We start from the raw sequence: 26,559 nt of genomic DNA, 5'->3' as shown, positions 1-26,559 counted from the left end.
ATACGCCGTTGCCCGGGCTTAGGTTTACCCCGATCGTCTATCCATTCATCTCCTCCTTTCCCTTCCTACTGTCCATCTCCTCCTACCACCTCTCTATCCATCTACTTGTCCTTCTCTCTCTGTCCACCACCTCCTCCATTCTCTCAGTACATTTCCCCTTTCATCTGTCCAACACCTCCTCTTTCCTTTCTAGGTCCATCTGCTCCTTCATCCTTTTTCCATCTCCTCCTACCCTCTCACAGTCCTCCTTTCATCTCTTTGTCCATCTCCCCCTCCCGTCTCTCACTGTCCATCTCTATCTTTCACTCCTCTCTATTGCCCCCTCTCCTCCTCTCTCTGTCCATCTCCCCTCCTCATATCTCAATCCGTCTCTTCTTCCTCACTCTATCCATCTCCTCCGCTTTCCTTTCTCTCTGCATGTCCTCTTCTCCCCCTTTTCTGTCCATTTCTCTCTGTCCCTTTCCCCTCCCCCTCTATGGCCACCTCCTCTTCCCCTATCTGTATTCACCTCCTTCTTCCTCCTCTTTCTCTGTTCATATCCTCCTACCCCCTTATCTCATGTTATTACATCTACCCAAGTAGGAGGTTGCTGCTTCTTACCCCGACAGTATTTCTTCCCATATAGTAACTAGTGTGTGCATCAAGCATTCTTATAATCGATACAGGGGTATAAGCTTTTACCTTTCACTGCCCATGTACGCAAATATCACATATATTGAACATATAATTACCATATTTCACACATATTTGTGCATCAGTACCCCTCACTGTTTGTAAAGCATAGTGGTGAGGGTAAGAACCACCTGCCTATCAAATGGGTGCGAGTGGAGTTGCAAAAGGAGTGTAACCCACAATACCATGAGGTATTCCGATGTGACAGTGCCCCGATGTCAGATTTAATGGGAACGTGAAGGCAAGCATACTCGCTGTTAAGTTTCCAGTTCAAATGGCTCTAAGCACTATGGGACTTAACATCTGAGGTCATCAGTCCCCAAGACTTGGAACTACTTAAACCTAACTAACCTAAGGACATCACACACATCCATACCCGAGGCAGGATTCGAACCTGCGACCTTATCAGCAGCGCGGTTCCCGACTGAAGAGCCTAAAACCGCTCGGTCACAGCGGCCGGCGAGTTTCCAGTCTACCACATTGGTCCACCACAATAGTAACACGCCCTATTGTGAAGCAAGCACATCGTAACCTCTCCATATCTATGCCTACCATTCAAGGACAATTAATTGACTGTTTGCAGCATTCTATGTGATCGCGCACCACAGGTCAGAGACGAGCTGTAACCGAACTAGTGAACGGCCGTCCCATTGGTAGGCTGCTGTCAGCGTCACATCACAAACGGCTACATCTGAGTGGTATTATGACCGATGATCATACACTACTGATGAATGGTATTGCATTGTGTTCACCAATGAGTTTCGGTTCTCCATTAACCACGGATGACCTTCGTCAGCGAGTATGATGGAATCCTGCAGAGAGTTGCAATTCTTCCAATGTTTTGCAGAGGAGCACCAGAGTTATTCATGGCTAGTAGTGACACTGAGGGAACTCAGATGCCACAATGGTACGTCACGGCCCTACCGCGTCCTCATACCTCTCATGCAAAGGAACTGTGGTGCCATTTTACAGTAGGACAATGTTCCTCCATACATGACACGTGTCTCTATGAACTGCCTGCATGATCTTGAGGTATTCACGTGGCCGTCAAGCTCACCATATCTGTGAAACTTCCTGGCAGATTAATATTGTGTGCCGGACCGAGAGTCGAACTCGGGACCTTTGCCTTTCGCTGGCATGTGATCTACCATCTGAGCGACCCAAGCACGACCCACGCCCCGTCCTCACAGCTTTACTTCTTCCAGTACCTCGTCTCCTACCTTCCAAACTTTACAGAAGCTCTCCCGCGAACCTTGCAGAACTAGCACTCCTGAAAGAAAGGATATTGCGGAGACATGGCTTAGCCACATCCTGGGGGATGTTTCTAGAATGAAATTTTCCCTCTACAGCGGAGTGTGGGCTGGTATGAAACTTCCTGGCAGATTGAAACTGTGTGCCAGACCGAGATTCGAACTCGGGACCTTTGCATTTCGTGGGCAAGTGCTCTGCCATCAGAGCTACCCAAGCACGACTCACGCCTCTTTTCATATCAGCGCACACTCCGCTGCAGGGTAAAAATCTCATTCTGGAAACATCCCCCAGGCTGTGGCCAATCCATATTTTTCAGGAGTGCTAGTTCGGGAAGGTTCGCAGGAGAGGTTCTGTTAAGTTTGGAATGTGGGAGACGAGGTACTGGCAGAAGTAAAGCTGTGAAGACGGGGCATGAGTAGTGCTTGGGTAGCTCAGATGGTAGAGGAATTGCCCGCGAAAGGCAAAGGTCCCGAGTTCGAGTCTCGGTCCGGCACATAATCTTCCAGGAAGTTTCATACCAGCGCACATTCCGCTGCAGAGTGAAAATTTCATTCTCGCCATATCTCTACTCGAAACGACATGTGTGGTACCAGCTCAGAAGCCAACTCTGTCCCAGTGAGAGTATCCGCGACATCCGGGATCAGTCACAATAGCTGTGGGGCAGCTTCCCTCGGGGCCGGCCAGTGTGGCAGAGCGGTTCCAGGCACTTCAGTCTGGAACTGCACGACCGCTACTGTCGCAGGTACGAATCCTGCCTCGGGCATGGATGTGTGTGATGTTCTTAGGTTAGTTAGTCCGATAGTGCTCAGAGCCATTTTGAACCAGCTTCCCTCGGGAGAGGAAACAACTGCTTAATGACACCCTTCCGAAACGAATTATTGCATGCATTTTGGCCAGAGGAATTCTACGTCATATTGAAAAGTGGTCTCACGGTGTGTTGTAAAACTGATTCGATTTTGTAATCACTGAGATCACGTACTCTCTCAACTCATTAACTTTAATTTCGTTTCCTACTCTTCTTTCGGGTGATTCACTTTTCTGACGGGCAATAAATTTGGATGCGTCCGAAGTACAGCAATAATGAAGGGATCCACAAGGATCGACTGAACGACGCATAACCAACTTCAATAATATACCAGTATACTAGTAATATACACTGAAGACCCAAAGAAGTGCTGCAACACGACGTGGCATGATCTCGACTAATATCTGAAGTAGTGCTGGAGGGAATTAATACCATGGATTCTGCAGAGCTGTCCATAAGTCCGAAAGAGTACGAGGGGCTGGACATCTCTTCTGTAAAGCACATTGCAAGGTATCCCAGGTATGCTCAATATTGTTCATGTCTGGGGAGTTCGGTGGCCAGTGGAAGTATTTAAACTCAGAAGAGTGTTCCTGGAGCTACTCTCTAGCAATTATGGACGTGTGGTGTATCGCAATGTCGCGTTGGAATTGACCACGTCCGTCGGAATGCGCAATGGACATGAATGGATGCAGGTGATCAGACAGGATGCTTACGTACGTGCCACCTGTCAGAGTCGTATTTAGACGTATCAGGGGTCCCATATCACTCCAACTGGACTCGCCCCACACCACTACAGAGCCTCCACCAGCTTGAACAGTTCTCTGCTGACATGCAGGGTCCATGGATTCATGGGGTTGTCTCCATACCCGTACACGTCTATCCGCTCGATACAATTTGAAACGAGATTCGCCCGACCAGGCAACATGTTTCCAGTCATCAACAGTCCAATGTCGATGTTGACAGACCCAGGCGAGGCGTAAAGCTTTGTATCTTGCAGTTATCACAGGTACACGAGTGGGTCTTCGGCTCCGGAAGCCCATATCGATGAAGCGAATGGTTCGCACACTGACACTTGTTGATAGCCCAGCATTGAAATCTGCGGCAATTTGCAGAAAGGTTGCGCTTCTGTCACGCTGAACGATTCTCTTCAGTCATCGTTGGTCCCGTTCTTGCAGTATCTTTTTCCGGCCACAACTATGTCTTAGATTTGATGTTTTACCGGATTCCTAATATGCACGGTACACTCGTGAAATGGTCGTACGGGAAAATCCCCATTTCATCGCTACCCCGGAGATGCTGAGTCCCTTCGCTCGTGCGCCGACTATAATACCACGTTCCAGCTCACTTAAATCTTGATAATCTGAAATTTTAGCTGAAGTAACCGATCTAACATATGCGCCAGACACTTGTTCTCTTATATAGGCGTTTCCGTATTGTGCCTGTTTACATATCTCTGTATTGGAGAACGCATGCCTTTACCAGTATCTTCGGCGTTTCAGCGTAGTATGCGTCATAATAAAAGACACAACAGTTTACAGAAGCTTGAATATATCTTGAGATCACATTTTAGTAACAAAAACAAAAAAAGGATGGAAGAAACCACGCATAAACCCCCAGTCGAGTATAAGAACTTGTAACGTGCACCTACTCCAAGAACATCGTATCAGACGATTATACTAAATAAGACCAAATGAGAAATGTTAAATGAATCCAGTAAGCAACAACATAAATAGAGAATGGAATACTAATAAATAAATTATAACGCACACAGACGTTGAAGCATTAGCAAAGAGGGAAAAGAAATGCTCTAAAAGAGGATTAACGACTTCAAATGAGTATATTAGTAATTTAATTGACAAAAAGGAAGCGTATCTAAAAACCTTCCCACCACCTAATAACGTGAATCACATATAGGAGTATAAAACTAAATCTGCTTTAGTAAAGAAAGAAATATGAAATATTAAACAGGAAAGTTGGGACCGGTATGTCAGCGAAACAGAACGTGATGTTTATGGAAGACGAAACAAAGCATACAAAGTTATGAAGCACTTGAATAAACAAGAACGAGATACTTTACAATTAAATGTAATATCCGGAAAGGAGTGGATAAAATACTCCAAATGTCATAATGAAGAAGAATCATAAATAGACTCCGCTGCCAGCGACTCTGTAGATCTGATAACAATGGAAGAGTTACAAGACATGATCATAGAAACAAAAAACAAGAAGTCGCCCGGCACTGGTAATAGAAATATAAAGACGATTAAATATGCATCTAATCAGCTAAAGCGTATACTCTTAAATTTTATGAATGTTTGGTGGTTGAGCGGAAATGTGCCAGACGAATAAAATGAATCTTTGGCGATAAATCACAATGCGCATGTTATAGATTGATAAATCTCCTAAATATCTGTTACAGACTGTGTGCTAGAATTATAAACAAGAAATTAATTCCAGTAGTGGAAGCACGTATATTAGAGGTTCAACATGGTTTTAGGAAAGGCAGGTCATCTTCTGATAGCCTTTTCACTGTGGCACAGGGCAGTTCAGACTGCCAGTTTACTGTGTTTTTATCGAATGTGAAAAGGCGTTTGGCAAGGCAAAGAGGAAAATGCTTTGGGTATCACTTAAGGAACTGGAAGTTCCAGCATATATGATTATGGTAATTCACTCATTATACAAAAATAATAACGTAAGTATATCTACTATGAGGAATGAGGCAGAATCTGCTGGTATCAATCAAGGAGTCAGACGTGGCTGCCCACTCTCCCCCATCATTTTTAATGATTACATCAAGGGTATCATTCGTAATTGGTCGATTTTATCAAATGTAACCTTAAATTTAATTTTATGGCGGTGCTATTTGTTGAGAATCCGAAGAAAAGATAAAAATTTCAGCACTCAATTTGAGTCATATTGCCGCTAAATACGGAAAGAAAACATCGACTGATAATACTTAACTGATGATATTACAAGGATTGGAACGCGTAAGAGCCGAAATTGTTACATATGGAGAAATAATTGAACAAGTAAAAGAGTTTAAATGTTTATGGTGCAATTCTAAATTTTCCAAGTCAGATGATGTAAGATAAAATTGGACAGATTCAGATATTTCTGTGGAACTACACAACTTACAATAAAACTTAACGTACGGAAAGAAACATTAATGAAACCCTTCATTGTCATAGCTTTACCTTTGCTGTATAGTAGCGAATGTCTGATCCTAATTCTTGGTAATTCAGAATCAGAGATGAAGTTCCTCCGCTTTGTAGCAGGACATTCATTGTGGACCGTAAGTGGAGTACCGATATTGGACAAGCAATAAATGTTGAATCTATTACAAATATAATTGAAAAATACCAACAGAACTGGAAAGGCCATGTCCATCTAATGATAAAATAACCAAAGTGGCAGTACAATATAATCCTTCCCGGCGAGAGGAACGTTGGACGTCCCTCGAAAAGATGGCGTGAACAATTCTGAGACTGCGCGGGCGAAAAGGACTAATCGTTGAAAACCACGACGATGATAACTGCGCGTACGGCAGCATTGTGTGTTACATACAAAACAATAAAGTAAAGGCACACTTCCTAAAAGTTTAATGGTATTTATAAAATTTATTGGCCTTTACATTACTGGTTTATTACCATCCCAATAGGTGGCTTTCTCAACCGTCTCCTCCTGTTCTCCTTCCATCTCCTTCCGCCCATCAAGTGAATTATGCGATTTAATATCGTATTTTTGTGTATACAATATGAATTATTGCAGTTAGTTTAACGTATAAGTCTTTGGCCATATTTTCTTTATAATTTTCAAATACCATTTGGGTGTCAATTTTCTCGTTTACTTATAAAAACGCTATTAATATCATAGTTCTTTATAATTTTTTACGATATGCTTGTGCTCTCATGGCTTTGAATTTCGTTTGGCAGACATTCTGAAGATGAGGTACTCCTGAAGCTCGCCAGATACAATAGTCATTGAACAATAAGTGGTCTGTGTGTTTCGAGGGCCGCATCCTGCAGAGGTATAAGAAGTGACCTCCATTTACAGTACTGTTGCAGTCCTTCTACGCGACTTCACGTCGCAACTTCACTTAATCCGACAACACTCTGATGAAAAACCACTGCGGTTTACATCTGTCCAGGCTTCCTGCTTCTGGCATTAAAAATGCACTGCGGTCGACAACAGTCCAAACTTCCTGCTTCTAGCATAATATTTATGGGCGTCCTGGTTATAAGAAAAGCCAACGAAACGCTAGGTTGCAGAGTCTGACTCAAACCGACACACACGGGGTTATATTTGCAGCTCAAAAGCTGTCGTCACCCAGCAAAGTGCGGTAGTGTGTGACGCTCCGTGCTACATAGAGGGCAAGCGGTCTCAGATTCCGACACCCTGCCAGGTAAGCTGCAACACTTACGAATAGCATAACAGTGTTCAAAATTAATAGTTTTTCTGATATACAAGGTGAAAAGTATTTAAACCGACAAACTCTGGGAGGTTGTAGGGGACATCAAAACAAATATTTTTACCTAATCTCATTTTTTCCTATGAGCAGTATTTAAACTGGTGGAGGCCGTATTACGCTCTTCAGTTGTTAGAGGTCGTATTACGATCTTCAGTTGTTGGCAACTGCTGTCCACCAGTGTAGTAGTGCATTGTCTCTATTTACTAATGGAGCGATACACCTGGAGTTCACTGATATGATTGGTGCGTACTACGTAGCGCACCACAACGGACGAGCTGCACAGCAGGTTAATCAACAACAATATCCTAATCGCCGTATCCCGCATCATACGACCTTTGCTACTGTCTACCAACGTCTGCGTGAGACCGGGTCATTTAGCAGATTACCTGGACAGGGACGTCGTCGCACGATAAGAACGCTGCAATTTGAGGAAGCTGTGTTGCAGTATGTGGAGCGGGATCCTTCAATCAGCACTCGTGCAATTGCACGTAACATGGGGACAAATCAGAATGTAAGAACAGTCCTTCGAGAGCAATTGTTACGTGCATTTCACTCACAGTGTGTCCACAACCTGGAACCAGTTGATTATCGACCCAGAGCACAGCTTTCGCAGTGGTACTTGGAACAGTGTGAAATGCATCTTACATTTCCATCCTCTGTGTTGTTTACCGATGAAGCAACGCTCGGGTGTGATTGAGTCTTCAACATGCACAATTCGCATGTTTGGAGTGAGGATAACCCACATGCCACAGTTACTGGCGCTCATCAAGTGCGGTTCTCTGTTAATGTGTGGGTCGGTGTTGTTGGGGACTGTTTAACTGGGCCGTATCTGCTACCTAGGCCATTAAATGGCAGGCACTATTACAATTTTCTAGCCAGAGCATTGCCAGAATTGCTGGAAGACGTCCCGCTCCCTACAAGACAACGCATGTGGTTCCAACATGACGGGGCGCCGGCACATTTGAGTTGTCGTGTGCGTCGATTCCTGGACCGACGGTTCCCAGAAACGTGGATTGGCCAAGGTGGTCCTGTACCATGGCCTTCTCGATCCCCAGATATGTCCCCTCTGGACATTTTTGTGTGGGGAGAGATGCGCAGCCTTGTTTACGCAACTCCTGTTGCATCAGAAGAGGATCTGGTTGCCCGGATAGTAGCAGCAGCAGGACCAATTCAGGATACTCCTGGGGTTTTTGCCCTTGTAGACAGAACACAATCCGACGGTGTAACCTTTGTTTAGGCCTACGTGTCAATGGAGGCATTTTTGAAAATCTTCTGTAATTGGAAATGGGTTGTGTTATTGTGTTGTCCCTTGGTCATAAAAAATGGAAAAGTATTTGTTGGTTTAATTAATTTGCCGCCAGAGAAATCTTCCTCTACCGGTTTAAATACTCCTCATAGGAAAAAATGACATTAGGGGAAAATGTTTGTTTTGATGTCCCCTACAACCTCCTAGAGTTTGTCAGTTTAAATATTTTTCACCCTGTACATGTAGGGTGATTCAACTACCCCTACGGACTACGTGTTAAGTAACCCGAATTTGTTATATTTGGCCTTTAGAAACCGCACGTGACATTTTCATATTCTCTCCCTCCCTATGTACAAGCTACTAGTCTTACAGAAAAAATGAGCAGGACATTTTTGTAGGAAACTTAATGTGGTTAAATTTTATACAGGGATATGTTTTCGCTGGAGGCTGTATTTTTCGAATTATACAAGGAAAACGAACAAAAGTGAACTTCAAACGCATCTCCGCCTCCACACTCACCCCTCACGAATCAATATTTTTAATTTTTATCAATGGCACTCCCTACCACTGTACTAAAATCTAAGGCTTCAAATAACTATTCCCGATATTCGACCTTTTTCGGTCGCTATGGATTACGCTCTTACGTCACCATCATAATCAGCCATTTTGTTGATATAATTTAAATGTGCCAGTGAGGGTAACGAAACATCCGAGTTTTGTAAACGTCACGCTTAAACTAATAACGTTAGTAGTTGGATCCTTTACAAGCACAATACTTCCTTAGACAGAATGCCTGACGAACACAATGATGTAATTTTTCTCGAATTACTCGAGAACTACGGCCTCTAGCAAAAACGCATCCCAGTATAAAATTTAACTACATCAAATTTCCGATAAATCGGTACTGCTCATTTTTTCTGTAGGACTAACGGTTCATGCTAAGCGACCGAGAGAATATGAAAATCTTGCGCGTGCTTTTTGAAGGCTGTATACAACATTGCACACTGTATAAAGCAACACTGCTAAGGTCAGCTGAATCACTCAGTATACGCAATGCATTCCGATCAGAGCGAGTTCGATATAGGGACGTAAATGGCGAGTTGGTGGCGGCCACTGCAGAGGCCTTCTCGACGTTTTCGGTGGCATGTTTTCAAGATTACGAATAATCCTCATGAAATACGACCGTAAGTGAGTTATTCGTCCATCGACAGAACTGAGGACTGGGTTGTGTTCGTCCCAAGACGGTCTTGGCCTTAGGAAACGAGGCGCACATAGAATCCCAGGCCAGTGTGGGAATCTTAGATTCGGCAGACATATGGCACCGTTCAGGAATGTTTTGTTGGTTACCAGCGACACACACGCCTGTTAAATTAGCGGTAGCAAAGGAATCCCTTTATTCCCGGCCGGGGGGCACTGCGAACGCTACTTTCGTCCAAACGGTGACTACTTCACCGCACATACAGGGTGACAAATGTTAAACTATATGAAAAAAAAGTAAATTAGTTACAAACTGCGGCGTGCACACACTCATTCAACGTGTGAACGTCACCACAGATATTCGGATTTAGCCCATGACATGTTCGATGTGTCTCCCACCATTGCCGATGAGGTGGCGCAGATGAATACCACAGTTCTGCATGATCACTTGAAACCTTGGAACATCGATGATGTGAAATGAAACTTCCTGAACCCGGCCGGAGTGGCCGAGAGGTTCTAGGCGCTTCAGTCTGGAACCGCGCGACCGCTACGGTCGCAGGTTCGAATCCTGCTTCGAGCATGGATGTGTGTGATGTCCTTAGGTTAGTTAGGTTTAAGTAGTTCTAAGTTCTAAGGGACTGACGACCTCAGAAGTTAAGTCCCATAGTGCTCAGAGCCATTTGAACCATTTTTTGAAACTTCATGGGTATGTGCCTCAAACGTTCTTCTACTACGGAATAGGGAAACAGATGGGAGGGATTGGACCCCTTTCCTTCTCACTCGTTTTATTTGACAATCATATCAACAAATTCCTTTAAAACAACTATATCTTAATCCTGATTACATGAGGTAACAAGAATGGTAAGACACAAGAATTTAGTGAATCTGCTACCAATATCGTTTTATGAAACAAAGTCTATCTCATATATACGAAAATTTTAAAACCACTGACAAATATATGCCTGATGGCTTAAATTAAGACACACAATATTTCTGACTAGTATTCGAACACTGAGAACTGATGTTCTCAAAAACATTTACCTAAATAATAACCTGCCAGAGATGGACCCAATAAATAGCAGGAAGAAGTTGAAACGTCCCCTTAGAAAAATTTATGAATGACTGTGCTGATAAACCTCTTACATTATTTGATTTTCAAACAGCTGAGCAGAACTGAACATACTCAGACATTTCGCTCTTTACCTATTCTGATCAACACTAAACTGACACACAATATTTTTAGCGCAACGCAATCTGACTTTCAATAATCCCTACTAAAGAATGGACCTGACTAACATTAACCTATACCTTTCACGAATCACTTACCTCAAAAAAATCTTCGTTAGTCGAACTACTGCAATACAGCGAGCGCCAATACTGCCAGCTAAATAAAAGATTCTAACTACTGAAGGCACTAACTACTGATAGGCATAGTCAGCAAATGAAAGATTTTGATAGAGAACAAACAATGTATTTACCTTAATGATGTTTAAAAGTCATCATATATATATATATATATATATATATATATATATATATATATATATATATATCAGTTCACGGTATCCAATATTACAAATTTACTCTTTCTGATGGGCACACGTCCAGGTCGTCCGCTCTCAAAATTCTGCCATCTGTCTCCCCACATCCACCTCTGCTGGCGGCTCACCTCCAACTGCGCAACGCTACGCGCTGTTAACAGCCAACTGCCCAACACTACAATGGCGAATATTCCAACAATGCCTACCAGCCACAGACTGCACACAGCACAGCCAGTGATTTTCATACAGAGCGCTAGGTGACGTTACCAACATAAAAACCTTAACAGCCTACTTACAAAGTTAATACCAAGGCACTTGTTTCACACTCAAGAGTCAATCAATATCACTAAGGCTTACTAAGGTTCTAAACTTCGGCAACAAGACCCGGTAACACAATTAGTCGACGAAAAGTCTTACTAAGAGTAGCACAGCAACAACCTTTCACAATTGTATGTTGCTCTTCAGACAAAGTTTAATAAATATAATAAATACCCCAGTAAACATAATTAGGACCAGAATTAATTAGCGAGGAGTGACGCTCGAAGGCAGAAGGGAAACTTAGCTTGGAGAAGCCAAGGCGGAAGGCAGCGAACCCAGTTCTCGAGCTTCGACCCGGAGTCACCTTCCGCTACCCAGGATTTCACAGCCCCGGTACCCATCGGTGGAAAGGTAGCGCTTACCCCAAAACACCAGCCAGGGCACAGGACAGGTCCGCAGGGACAATGTAAAGAACCGCCAACAGATATTAAATAATAGGTTAAATTATTCACTAATAAAACGGCACACTGCCTTTGCCCCGCTACGAATTAACTACACGGGAAAGGAACAACCAACAGCCCAAATCTTATGAACAACATTAAGGACAATTGCCTGATACTAAGATAAAAAAAACTTACAATTACTAGCAAGGCTAGCGGGCACTCCAGTCTTAGTCACAATTAAATTACATGAACTCTTGTGCCCCACTGTTCAGTGAAACCCGTAACAAGCACAATTCTGAAAATTTAATTATAAGCTGTACTGGGGCTCACTGCGCTAGGGTTGCCAAACACTCGAACGCGATATATTTGATAAAAAGATTACGGCTTTGCAGCTGACTACGTATTACATCAAACAACATTTTCCCACGGGATGGAAGAGGCGCGCTCATGCAATATATTAATGTTTAACACCTATCTTAAACACCATTAACTCTACATAGGCACACTTTTACTTGCATGTTAACACCCATGCGCTTACAGTTACCAGAAGCGAGGTAGCAGCCCTCAACACCTTCACACACATTCCCTAAGTACAATCTCACTTAACTTTTCGCTGGACGTCCGATATGGTTTGCGTCGGGTACAGCAGGCAGCAATAAGGCAGCGGACGACCGTAGACAGCAGTGTCTGGAACTACACTACTGGCCATTAAAATTGCTACACCAAGAAGAAATGTAGATGATAAACGGGTATTCATTGGACAAATATACTAGAACTGACATCTGATTGCCGACCGCGGTGGTCTCGCGGTTCTAGGCGCGCAGTCCGGGACCGTGGGACTGCTACGGTCGCAGGTTCGAATCGTGCCTCGGGCGTGGATGTGTGTGATGTCCTTAGGTTAGTTACGTTTAAGTAGTTCTAAGTTCTAGGGGACTGATGACCACAGCAGTTGAGCCCCATAGTGCTCAGAGCCATTTGAACCATTTTTGACATCTGATTACATTTGGGTGCATACCCAGAACATCCACCTCTGGCCGTAACAACGGCCTTGATGCGCCTGGACATTGATTCAAGGATGGCGTGTAGAGGTACAGGTGCCCATGCAGCTTCAACACGATACCACAGTTAATCAACAGTAATGACTGGCGTATTGTGACGAGCCAGTTGCTCGACCACCATTGACCAGACGTTTTCAGTTGGTGAGAGATCTGGAGAATGTGCTGGCCAGGTTGGCGGTCGAACATTTTCTGTATCCAGAAAGGTCCGTACAGGACCTGCAACGTGCGGTCGTGCATTATCCTGCTGAAATGCAGGGTTTCGCAGGGATCGAATGAAGGATAGAGCCACGTGTCGTGACACATCTGAAATGTAACGTCAGTGCGAACAAGAGGTGACCGAGACGTGTAACCAATGCCACCCCATACCATCACGCTGGGTGATACGCCAGTGTGGCGATGACGAATACACGCTTCCAATGTGCGTTCACCGCGATGTCGCCAAACACGGATGCGACCATCATGATGCTGTAAACAGAACCTGGATTCATCAGAAAAAATGACGGTTTGCCATTCGTGCACCCAGGTTTGTAGTTGAGTACACAATCGCCGGCACTCCTGTCTGTGGTGCAGCCATGGTCTCTTAGCTGATAGTCCATGCTGCTGGAACTGTTCGTGCAGATGGTTGTTGTCTTGCAACAAGCCTCCTCACAGGCGACAGGAAAGGCTCTCCACCAAGCTGCCCCATACACGTGGTCAGTTCCCGCTCCACTACAAGCGCACTCTGGCTCAGGCAACATCGAACACCAACTGTTTCCGTCCTTGGCGAGAGCCTCCAATTAACTCCTCCGGCAAGGATAAAAAAGCACTCCATCTTCATTCCACGAGAGGTCTAGCGGGACCATCCGACGGCCGTGTCATCCTCGGTGGAGGATGCGGATAGGAGGGGCGTGGGGTCAGCACACCGCTCTCCCGGTCGTTATGATGGTATTCTTGACCGAAGCCGCTACTATTCGGTCGAGTAGCTCCTCAATTGGCATCACGAGGCTGAGTGCACCCCGAAAAATGGCAACAGCGCATGGCGGCCTGGATGGTCACTCATCCAAGTGCCGACCACGCCCAACAGCGCTTAACTTCGGTGATCTCACGGGAACAGGTGTAGCCACTGCGGCAAGGGCGTTGCCTTCCGGCAAGCATAAGGCAGTCAAAACGCAGGACGAGCCACAAGCAAAGATAAGAGCGCGAAGGCGTCCTACTTGCAAATGCGTTGGCGCACCAGCAACGCCAAGGCTCAGAGCCATTATTTCAGGGTGATTCCATTGCTACGGATGTAACATTCGTTCAACTGAAAGTGAAGTATTAAAACAAAAACTAAACACAAACTTTACTAACTTTTTATAGATAGATTTTCATATTAGGATTATCCAGATGTCTCTCCTAATAGTCATTAGGTCCAATTTCTCATGTGTTTCGGAAAATATTTAATGTTCCGTTTTTGTAATGTGTAGCTGGAGTCAACCAAAAAAAACTACTGCTCGTCCTGTTTTTCATGCGACCCACAGCGCCAAGGGATGCGTCGGTTTGTTTCCCTGTTTTTAATTGGAGTTTTATGTGCCTATGCGTCAAGTGGTGCCAAATTAGTCTATTAGCATATTCGTTTTATCGATATTTACTATCAGGAACATCAAAACCAGATGAATTACCAGTATCCCAGCAGCGACGCACCGCCCTGCCCGTGGCCCACTGCTGCAATTCTGCAGCGCTGGTCAGTCGTAACTGGTGAGTAGTCGTGTTTTACTTATCCTGTTAATAAATATCGATGAAACGAATACCGCGCTAGACTAATTTTGGACCATGCTGTCGAATGGGTAGGTAAATCGCACTTTAAAAATCGTTTTGTTCTTATTGGGAAACAAAAAGAAGCTTTCCGTCGACGCTGCGCGTTGCAGGAAAAACATGACGAGCAGTATTTGTTTTGGTTGATTCCAGCCACAAACAGCAAAAACGAAATCCGTCGAAACACCAGAGAATACTCTCCTGGCGTCTCCTAAGACGTCTCCTAGGACAGACACCCTGCAGAGTCTCGGTTTTGTGTTGCAAGCTGAGGTCATCTGCCACTAACAAAATAAAGATACTATTATGGACGTAACTCAGAAAATAGTAGATATTGCGCACTTATTTGAATATCTTGTAATATATATGAGAATGTTCAGTGCAGAGAAACTTGTGATTTTTATACGGGATGAGCATTAATAAAACAGACAATATGCCTGGACGGATTCCTGACGGTGAACGGAGCAAAAAAGATCCTACGAGCATGTGTCCGGAAATACGGGTGATTATAATTAAGGTTAACTTTCAAACCACTGTAGAAATAACAGCAACGGGATATTATCAGAGAAGGGGGAAAACGTATGGCAGAAGAAAAATAAATAGTTATAAAATGTAGCAACAGATGGCGCTGTAAGCATCATAATTTAACAGCGGTCGACTACAAATGACAAATGAATCATACAGCCATCCCCGAGATCACAATTGGAAGAAATGAGCCCTCGGTCACTATTTTTAGATTTAATTAACGTGGTTTCGACACAACTAGGAGCGCCTTCATCATAATTCAAAACAATTACAGTTACCTATGGCTTAGTCACAGAGTTATGAGGTAAGAAATTTTTATATAAAAGTGTACGGCCACAGGATGCAACGTAGGAGTCCGTTGCATCCTGTGGCCGTACGGGTATGAGCAGCCAATAGTGGCTCTCCTTCATTTATTCTTTCTTAAATATTTTGTGACTAAAGCCGTTTCGGCGTCTTAACTACGTTATATGTGACATGTAAGTATGGCCTATGTCTTTTACTGTTATTCAGTACTTACACTCATTAAATAAAATGTCTTACCCCATAACTCTGTGACTATGTCATAGGCCACTGTAATTGTTCTGAATTATGATGAAGGCACTCCTAGTTGTGTCGAAACCAGGTTAATTAATTCTAAACATAGTGATCGAGGGCTCATTTCTTGCAATTGTAACCTAGAAACGGTCTCTGAACGTGCAGCCATGTTTAAAAATTTTTGCATCCCTAAGGTGTACGTTTGACGTTAAACAAACTATACTAGTGTGTGCACGGGTGTACAGATATGATACTGTTAGTTACATAAGCCCATCCACCACGGTAAAGTAATATCACATCGGATGGGGAGGCCAAAAATAGTATAAATAGCATCACTGACATCGGTTTATAATTGTCCTCAAGCCAAAAACCATATAAAACATCAATCAAAATCAAATTGAATTATTAATTTCCGTACACTGGTGCAAAACATGTTCAGTATGCTGTACACCGTTTTCTCCAAAAAGTTGAAATAGAGAAACAGCATGTTCCACGACTGATCGAAGTGCTTCCGGGGTCACGTTCAGAATGTGCTGGGCAATGCGTGCCTTCAATGCAGCTAAGTTTGCAGCCGGAAAACCGAATACATCATCTTTCAGATAACCACACAGTCAGAAGTCACGCGGATTAAGATCAGGTGATCGGAACGGCCAGGCTGATAACTATAGCATTTACGAAATGGCGCTTCAGCAGCTGCTTAACTGGATTTGCAATGTGCGGAGGTGAGACATCTTGCATAAAAATGATCCCATCCACACATACACGCTGTTGGACGGCTGGAATGACGTGGTTGCGCAAAATACACTCATAGCGCTTCCAGTGACGGAACAGGTAACAGGATCTGAAGCAGCTGTCTCTTTGAAAAAATATGGCCCTATGATAAATGATGCCTTTAACCCTCACCATACAGTGAACTGTTCAGGATGAAAGGGTACTGGTTGATTTGCGTGTGGATTTTCCGTTACCCATGGCTCTGAGCACTATGGGACTTAACTTCTGAGGTCATCAGTCCCCTAGAACTTAGAACTACTTAAACCTAACTAACCTAACGCCATCACACACATCCGTGCCCGAGGCAGGATTCGAACATACGACCGTAGCGGACGCGCGGTTCCACACTGTAGCGCCTAGAACCTCTCGGCCACTGCGGCCGGCTAAGAAATTCTAAAACAAAGGTCTCTATTGCTGGCAGGTCAACAGCAAGCAACTCGTGCACATGGGTAATTTTGAGTGGATAGCACTGAAGGATCTCTCGTAGCATTTTATGCACCGTGCTCACGGGTATGTCCAATGTTCGGGTAATTCTCCGTGCACTGCACGTTTGCACACCACCACTCGTCACCTCCTGCATTGCCTTGGCCACTGATTCCACTGACGTCGAAACAGTTCGTTTCCTCCCTCTACCAGGTTGCACACCAAAAGAACCCGTCTTTTCGAATTTCCGAATCATTTTCTCCACAACCACGGCAATAATCGGACCAAGGCGTTTTTTCAACCCTTCACTGTCCAGAACTTCGGCAGAGCGATGTGTGCACAGTCATCATTCCTGTAATACAGCTTAGCAAGCAGATCATGATCCTGCATTGAGACAGTCATGGCGAACATAGCAGACGCGAAAGGAGAGAAAACCGTGTTTATACCAACTTCAATGGGACGTGGGCATGACACGTGTTTTATTTACGTGTTCTGACACGTACAGCGCCATCTATTCATGAAATTTCGTACTACCTTTTTTCTTCTGCCGTAAGTCCTCCCCTTTATCCGATAATATTCCGTTGGAATTTGACGTCATTTTGACCAGTGGTGTTATTTCTACAGAGTTTTGAAAGTTTAACTTTAATTACACCACTGGCCATTAAAATTGCTACACCAAGAAGAAATGCATATGATAAACAGGTATTCATTGGACAAATATATTATACTGAAACGTCCCCTTAGAAAAATTATATGCATGACTGTGCTTAAACTGACACACAATATTTTTTTTAGCGCAACGCAATCTGACTTTCAGGCATCCCTGCAAAAGAATAGTCCTGACTAACATTAACCTATACCTTTCACAAATCACTTACCTCACAAAAATCTTCGTTACTCAAGCTACTGCAATACAGCGAGCGCCACTAATGCCAGCTAAATAAAAGATTCAAACTACTGAAGGCACTAACTACTGATAGTCATAGCAAATGAAAGATTTTAATAGAGAACAAACAATGTATTTACCATAATAGTCATAATATATATAGCCGTTCATGACATCCAGTCTTACAAATTTCAAAACTCCGCCATCTCTCTCCCCACATCCACCACTGATGGCGGCTCACCTCCAACTGCGCAACGCTACGCGCTGTTAACAGCCAACTGCCCAACACTACAATGGCATACAACAATGCAAACTAGCCACAGACTGCACACAGCACAGCCAGTGATTTTCATACAGAGCGTTACGTAACGTTGCCAATAAGAAAACATAAACAGCCTAATTACATAGCCCCCATGCTCCCCACAAAAAATTTTACAAATTGTTTTGGGCAGTGGCCAATAATGATTTGATAAAATTTTTCATAATTACAATAACAAAGATATCAAATGCACACACTTATTGATACAATGTTGGTCAAAAGCTAAAATTTTCTGACAGTCCATAAAGACAGTCCTGATCATTCATCACAGTAAAATTGCAGTGTTTTTCTCAAAGGCTGAGCAGTAAAAGAAAATGCACACGCAAGTAGTGGATTTCCATGCAGTCTTGAAGAAGTAGTGTTGTCCTTCCAACGGAAAGACAGTGCTGACTCTCGACATGCAGACAGGTAATGGGCCACAACATAGGAAATCCACAGCAGAGTCATTCGACGTTTTGAAGAATATTGGTAGGTAGGTCATCACAGAGCAGACCCACTACAGTCTTCGTAGAGAGTATGGTATTGGTGGGCCACCAGAGGTGCAGACCCACTGCAGTCCTTGTAGAAATAATGGTATTGATGGATCATCAAAGGTGTAGACCCACTGTAGTCCTTGTAGAGATGGCCAGCAGCCATCTGCTGCGACTGTGCAGGTGCACAATCACCATCGAAGAGTCTTGCGGACAATATAGCAAGTCCATAACCACCACTTGTGCACTCACATAGTTTGTGGAATTGTCCTTAGAACCAGCAATGCTGTTATCCAGTCCCTTGCTGAATTATTAACACACGTGCAAACACTAACAGTCCCTACTTCTCACATATTGTCCATATACTATGACCAAGAGAAACGTGTGCAGTGAAATGGAACTTACAAGTTAATAATATGATGAACTGGTGTCAATTACAATTTTATAACATAAGAATACAATTACAAAGGTACAAAATACATCATTAAAGAACATAACAATACAGATAACATTTGTAGTACAGGCTTTACAAACGAATCGAAATAACATATACATTAGTGTTACAGGAATTATGACATAAGTCCATACATAAAAGATCAGAATAACTTTTGAAACATCAACTTCACAGATTAGCAACAAAACAGAACAGATAAATAATGTCTAAACATCTTTACAAAGTAAATAACATAGTATTAGAAAAATTCTACAACATAACTCTCGTCAGCTAAACACATAAAGACAGGAAAAACACAAATAAACAAGGGTACACAAACACATAGCAGAATACCACAAGAGGAAAGGGCAGGGTTTGTTTTCAGTGTAACATTTGGTACTGCAGTCCAACCCAAAACTTCATTCCATAGGTCTTTCATCTTATTTCAACGTTTGTTTCCACCAAAAAAAAAATCCAATCCAAGCATGCTTTCTGTATTTATATGTTCACATATTTCTTACCTCATTATTTAGTTTCCATTACCTTACCTCATCATTTATTTCCAAGAAAATCCTACCTAAACCTGTTGTCCCTAAACCCTCCTTTTTTGTTTACATCCTCTTTCAAAACACTTTTTTGGCCAAACCATTTTCTTATAGCTTCTCAATGCATTTCTTCCAATTCATCACAACTCGTTCTCTCATATAGCCTACCCCATCTTAAGCTAACTTAAATTTACTGTGCTCAGATGCTAAACTAAGGGACGAGGCAATGCAGCAGCACAAAACAATTAACACAAACAGCAATGACAAAAAAATGCAAATTGGCAAAGCAAGCAGCAATATTACAACTAATATAAGGCAATGAGCAGCAAACAAGAAAAATAAATCAGTAGTAAAAGTAGCACTATGCCTGGCAAACAGCAGCAGCAAATGCAATAACTTATATCTAAACATGACATAGCTCAAGCAGAAAAAATATTACAGTAAAAATGGCCATGTTTAATACCTATGTCACATCTTAACACTAGAGTGATGCATCACAAAAACTTACTCTGCAAGAAAGTTACCAAGTTATTAAAAAATTATTTATGCAATTCCTGTGAAGGGAAATGTCTATTTGTGCTTTCTTTTCTAAGAAAGTATATCATAAACGTATTCTTTACTGGGTCTGTAGACAGAAAATAGTGATATTAGTACATCTATTACATTTTATAATAACCAATGCTGCAGTGCAACTAGAAACTATATATTAAAGAAAGTGAGCAAATATGTACAAAGGAAGGCATGGAACATCATTCATTAGCCATATGGCATTGCATAAGGTAGTAAAAAAATCTATCAACTAAAAAGACAATAGTCATGATCAGGTGTATAGACATAAAAATATTTCTCGTCATTTCATTAGGCATATCAGTAAATATCATAAATTAAGAGCTCCACAGTGTTATCATATGTTTTCAAGATTGAGCGTGTCGTATTTGCGATGCTTTCTACAAAGGAATGTCAATAGCGAAGATAATGGCCCCTTTTTTTTCTCCACCTGTGCCTCTGAAAGGCACACACTAATGGCTTTTTTCCAGGCGACTGTCACGCAGCTGGGTGCCCATGACGTATTACATGCAGGTGGTCACTTAACTTTCTTACTGAAATATTTACGACACCAGTTTGCACTACAGTGACAGTCTCATATAAAAATTTCACCGGTCGAGAATTTGCGTTTCAAATCTGTAGAAACAAAATCCTGTAAATATAACAGTGTCGAAAAAATTTTCGCCAGCATAGTGATACATTCACACATATACACACATTTCATAACTCTTCAAAGTACGATTCTCAGCTTATTGATCATAAACATACCTCAACAGCATAATACACATCGTCATCGCAATAATAACATCATAACAGATCAATCACATCTCAGAATCGTTGCAGCTTCTTTCAATAATTTCAAGACCTTCAATAAAGTCATCTATATCAAATGTACTTCAAAAATCATGATCCCTTACCAAATACATCATTCAAAGCTCTCATATTATCACAATGGTTCCGAAAAAATATGAACAGTTCACAAAGTACAGACAAAATACAATTTCATAAGTGTGAAATTATCCAACTGTGTAATTGCATAAACACGTGTCACTGACATTAAAAAATTTTTGTTTCTCTGTTAAATAATCAGATAGCTGTGTAATTCTGTGTTGGAGAAATATGGTACCGATGTGTAAAGTTGTATAAGCAAATACCATATTAGCTAGGGCTCCTTGTGCTTACCACGCACATGGTACACAAAGTAAGCGTATACCCCCCCTGAGGATTAATGAAATTATACCCTCAGGTGTTACAGATTACAGCAATGGAATGAAATGTATCACAGAAAACCTTTATATCATTGTAATTAAAAAATCTTTAAAAATAAATGTTTTAAGTACAAAAATTAATCACTGAAATACGTGTACTGTAGCGCTAAACTGTGCGTCTTGTTGTAAGATAATCTCTGTGGAAGTGTCGTAGATATCGTCCTCCGAAAGCTAAGTTCTGCAAAAGTCAATGTACTTACCTCATGATAAACAAAAGTGAAATGCTTTGCGTATAGGTATCTTAATATTACGCTTATTGCCGTGATGAAGAAAGTACTGTGCTGTAACGTATTGCTGTGCTACGGAAAAGGCTGTCTCATTGTAGCTATACCACAAAAGTTACTACAAAAACATGTTTAACTTTCCAGAATAATTCAGAAAAACTGTGCAGATATAAAACAGAAACATTGTAAATTGTCACCCATTAGTAGCGTCGAGATAAAATGGTGTAGCTGTCACATAAACTAACCACTGTGTCATCTGGTATCTCACAGAAAGTACTTTAAATCCAGAATGTATGTTGCATTAAAATCTCATTAGTAGTACTGGTAAATGTTCTAAGTATGTGAGCCTTATAGTCGTTACGTAATTGTGCAACTAACAAGCAAGAATGTACACACACAATAACACTGTGTCGTCTGTTCACAATAACAATGCATTCGTAATTTCTATTTAAATAAGTTCTCTTGGTTCTTGACTGTATATTTAACTTCAAACATTGTTGCATATTAACAGATTCTAAGTCTGACAAAGCATACTAGTAATGTAAAGTGAAAAGTTATATGGCAAAGACAAAGTTTAAAAGCAGATTATCTTTCAATAAACGGTTTTACATGTGAAATGTGGTGCAAGCCTTTACTCTTACTACTATGTAGAGATCCAGCTTTAACGGAATCATCATGTGGTATATGTCGGTAAAGAATACCGGAATTTTTCTCAAGGTTAGCATCTATGTTATTTTTCTCTGAGCCAGCTGGTGCACGCGGCAGGGTCGCCATATGAAACGTCCCCTTAGAAAAATTATATGCATGACTGTGCTTAAACTGACACACAATATTTTTTTTGGCGCAACGCAATCTGACTTTCAGATATCCCTACAAAAGAATGGCCCTGACTAACATTAACCTATACCTTTCACAAATCACTTACCTCACAAAAATCTTCGTTACTCAAGCTACTGCAATACAGCGAGCGCCACTACTGCCAGCTAAATAAAAGATTCAAACTACTGAAGGCACTAATTACTGATAGGCATAGTTAGCACATGAAAGATTTTAATAGAGAACAAACAATGTATTTACCATAATAGTCATAATATATATAGCAGTTCATGACATCCAGTCTTACAAATTTCAAAACTCCGCCATCTCTCTCCCCACATCCACCACTGCTGGCGGCTCACCTCCAACTGCGCAACGCTACACGCTGTTAACAGCCAACTGCCCAACACTACAACGGCAAACAACAATGCAAACTAGCCACAGACTGCACACAGCACAGCCAGTGATTTTCATAGAGAGCGCTACGTAACGTTGCCAATAAAAAAACATAAACAGCCTACTTACAATACTAGAACTGACATGTGATTACATTTTCACGCAATTTGGGTGCATAGGTAATGAGAAATCAGTACCCGGAACAACCACCTTTGGCAGTAATAACTGCTTTGATACGCCTGGGCATTGAGTCAAACAGAGCTCGGATGGCGTGTACAGGTACAGCTGCCCATGCAGCTTCAACACGATACCACAGTTCATAAAGAGTAGTGACTGCTGTATTGTGACGAGCTAGTTGCTCGGTCACCATTGACCAGACGTTTTCAGTTGGTGAGAGGTCTGGAGAATGTGCTGGCCAGGGCATCAGTTGAACATTTTCTGTATCCAGAAACGCCCATACAGGACCTACAACATGCGGTCGTGCATTATCCTGCTGAAATGTAGGGTTTCGCAGGGATCGATTGAAGGGTAGAGCCACGGGTCGTAACACATCTAAAATTTAACGTGCACTGTTCAAAGTGTTGTGAATGCGAACTAGAGGTGACCGCGACGTGTAACCAATGGCACCCTATACCGTCACGAATTGGTGATATGCCAGTATGGCGATGACGAACACTCGCTTCCAATGTGCGTTCACCGCGCTGTCGCCAAACACGGATGCGACCATCATGATGCTGTAAACAGAACCTGGATTCATCCGAAAAAATGACGGTTTGCCATTTGTGCACACAGGTTCGTCGCTGAGTACACCATCGCTGGCGCTAGCGTCTGTGACGCAGCGTCAAGGGTAACCGCAGTCACGGTCTCCGAGCTGATTGTCCATGCTGCTGTAAACATCATCGAACTGTTCGTGCAGATGGTTGTTGTCCTGCAAACGTCCCCATCTGTTGACTCAGAGATCGAGACGTGGCTGGACCATCCGTTACAGACATGCGGATAAGATGCCTGTCATCTCGACTGCTAATGATAGGAGGCCGTTGGGTTCCAGCATGGTGTTCCGTATTACCCTCCTGAACCCACCGATTCCTTATTCTGCTAACAGTCATTGGATCTCGACCAACGCGAGCAGCAATATCGCGATACGATAAATCTCAATCGCGATAGGCTACAATCCGACCTTTATGAAAGTCGGGAACGTGATGGTAGCATTTCTCCTCCTTACACGAGGGATCACACCAACGTTTCACCAGGCATTCCTGTCAACTGCTGTTTGTGTATGAGAAATCGGTTGGAAACTTTCCTCATGTCAGCACGTTGTAGGTGTCGTCACCGGCGCTAACCTTCAGTGAATGCTCTGAAAAGCTAATCATTTGCATATCACAGCATCTTCTTCCTGTCTATTAAATTTCGCGTCTGTAGCACGTCATTTTCGTGGTGTAGCAATTTTAATGGCCAGTAGTGTAGTTTCTCCGTATTTTGTTCTATCATGCTTGATACAAGTTAATTCTGTCATTAAGTATGCTTGACCTCATATAATTGACATTTACACTCTAAAATCACAATAAGATGAGTTTAAGCCTATTCGAAATTATTATACGCTACCTTGCAGAGTGATTGCTTATGATTCCAATATTCAGACGTTGAAGTACATTTTTGAGCAGACTGTGTGTAATTACAGATAACTGAATAAACAACCAGACGTGAATGATATGCGTTTGCTAGAGAAGGAAGTGAGCCAGACTGGAGTCAGATCCATGTGGCGGATTAAGCACTGGTGCTTCGGACAGTCGAAGTTCACTACACTCGTTTAGGAAAGGGCTGACCTGGTACTCAGCCTTGCTAAGATTATAGCCACAGTCACGGTTTATGTGGTCGTCATTGGTGCGAATTTCGATGACCTCTCTAATAACGCTGTCCCAGTATATCGACGTCTGTACCAGAATCCTCGTGCGTTCATACTCCATAGCGTGGTTTTCTGACAAACAATGTTCAACGACCGCCGACATGCTCGGATACATCAGTCGAGTGTGCCTCTGGTGTTCACGGCATCGATCCTCGACGGTACACATCGTCTGGCCAATATACGACTTGCCACATTGACACGGAATCTGGTACACGTCGGCCTTCCTCAAACCGAGGTCATCTTTGGCGCTCCCCACCAGTGCACGAGTTTTATTCGGAGGACAAAACACAGTTCCGACCCGGTATTTCTTCAGAATGCGGGCGATTTTCCCCGAGAGTGCGCCTGTGTATGGAATAAATGCAGTGCCTACCTCCTCCCTCGTGACTTCATCCATCTCAACAGGTTGTGCTGCAGTGGTTGGGCGGAGAGCACGTTGAATCTGCCACTCTGATTACCCATCACGCTATGGAGTATGACCGCACGAGGATTCGGGTACAGACGTCGAGATACTGGGACAGCGTTGTTAGAGAGGCCATCGAAATTCGCACCAATGACGACCTCAAAAACCGTGACTGTGGCTATAATCTTAGCAAGGCTTGGGAACCAGCGATTCGGTTAATCAAGAGTAAATCGAGCAAACGTATAGTTGTGACGACCACGGCGGACAGAGCCATCACACCGACGTCATCTCAGACGCCGTCGCAATCTGTTCCACCGCGCGACCGTGGCGCGGGGCGCGGAAGGCGGAGGGAGTGCGCCGCGGACGGAGGGTATTTAAATCGGCCGCCGCCGCGACCGAACCCAGTTCCGTCTGAGCAGCCATAGCGTACGGATCTCCGTGCCGGCACGTTCACAGGAGCTCAGTCCGTCAGTTAACCTGATGATGGCGACATGTATGATCGCCGAAATATTGTGCCCGTTGGACACTGTAGACCGGCAGTACACCCCTGGATATTTTGATTATCAAATATGCCGGGAGAAACTCAAGAATCACATCAAAACATTTGTAGGTCCTTTACCAAATTATAGACGCCTTTTACATAGTTAAAGCAATTCACATTTTCCAGCACCATTGTAGTCATTATAGAGTGTAACCTTGTCACTGAAATAAGTTCAAAGTTTCGCAGATCACATTCACAGTGAACCTTGTGATGTGGAACACGCTGGTTGAACAAAACTGTAATGGTGGGAGCGGGGAGGTAATGGTAATGTGCTGGGTCCAAATCACATCACACATTTTGCTTAAAATAATTTACTACACGGAAATTTGAACTTCAGTATGCTACGTACTTCATATTAAAATTTATGATGACAGCGTGCTACAAGAAATAACAATTTAACAGTGTGATGGTGATCTACATGGAACCCATCTGAAACCACAAATTTTACACACTAACTATAGCTCAGGAAAAGAATCTTTCAAGACTGACATTAGTTCCACAGAGCTTACATAACAATTACACAAGTTAAAGCCTGTGCTTTTACGTAATTCAATCCCAAAAGAATGTATTCATAGTTACCATATAAATTATTAAAATTTTTAAATGGCTATATAGCAAAGTTCACTGCAATGAACAGGTTTTAAAAGGAGCGACAGTAATTATGTAGCTTCAGCTGGTGCAACCTTAAGACTTCAAGATTAAATACACAAAAACCAAATTAAATCTCACTCAGCCTTTTCTAACGGTATCTAGCTGTAGGAGCTGATGCATGTATTTAAAAGCAGTGGTAGTTCCAAGAAAACAGTAGGGCAGTTTAGAATGTAACTGCTATTTTCTGTAACTGACACCA

This window comes from Schistocerca piceifrons, chromosome 9 (assembly GCF_021461385.2).
Source record: "Schistocerca piceifrons isolate TAMUIC-IGC-003096 chromosome 9, iqSchPice1.1, whole genome shotgun sequence".
NCBI lineage: Eukaryota > Metazoa > Arthropoda > Insecta > Orthoptera > Acrididae > Schistocerca > Schistocerca piceifrons.
The sequence above is the reverse complement of the archived record's forward strand: the minus strand, read 5'-3'. Positions refer to the sequence as shown.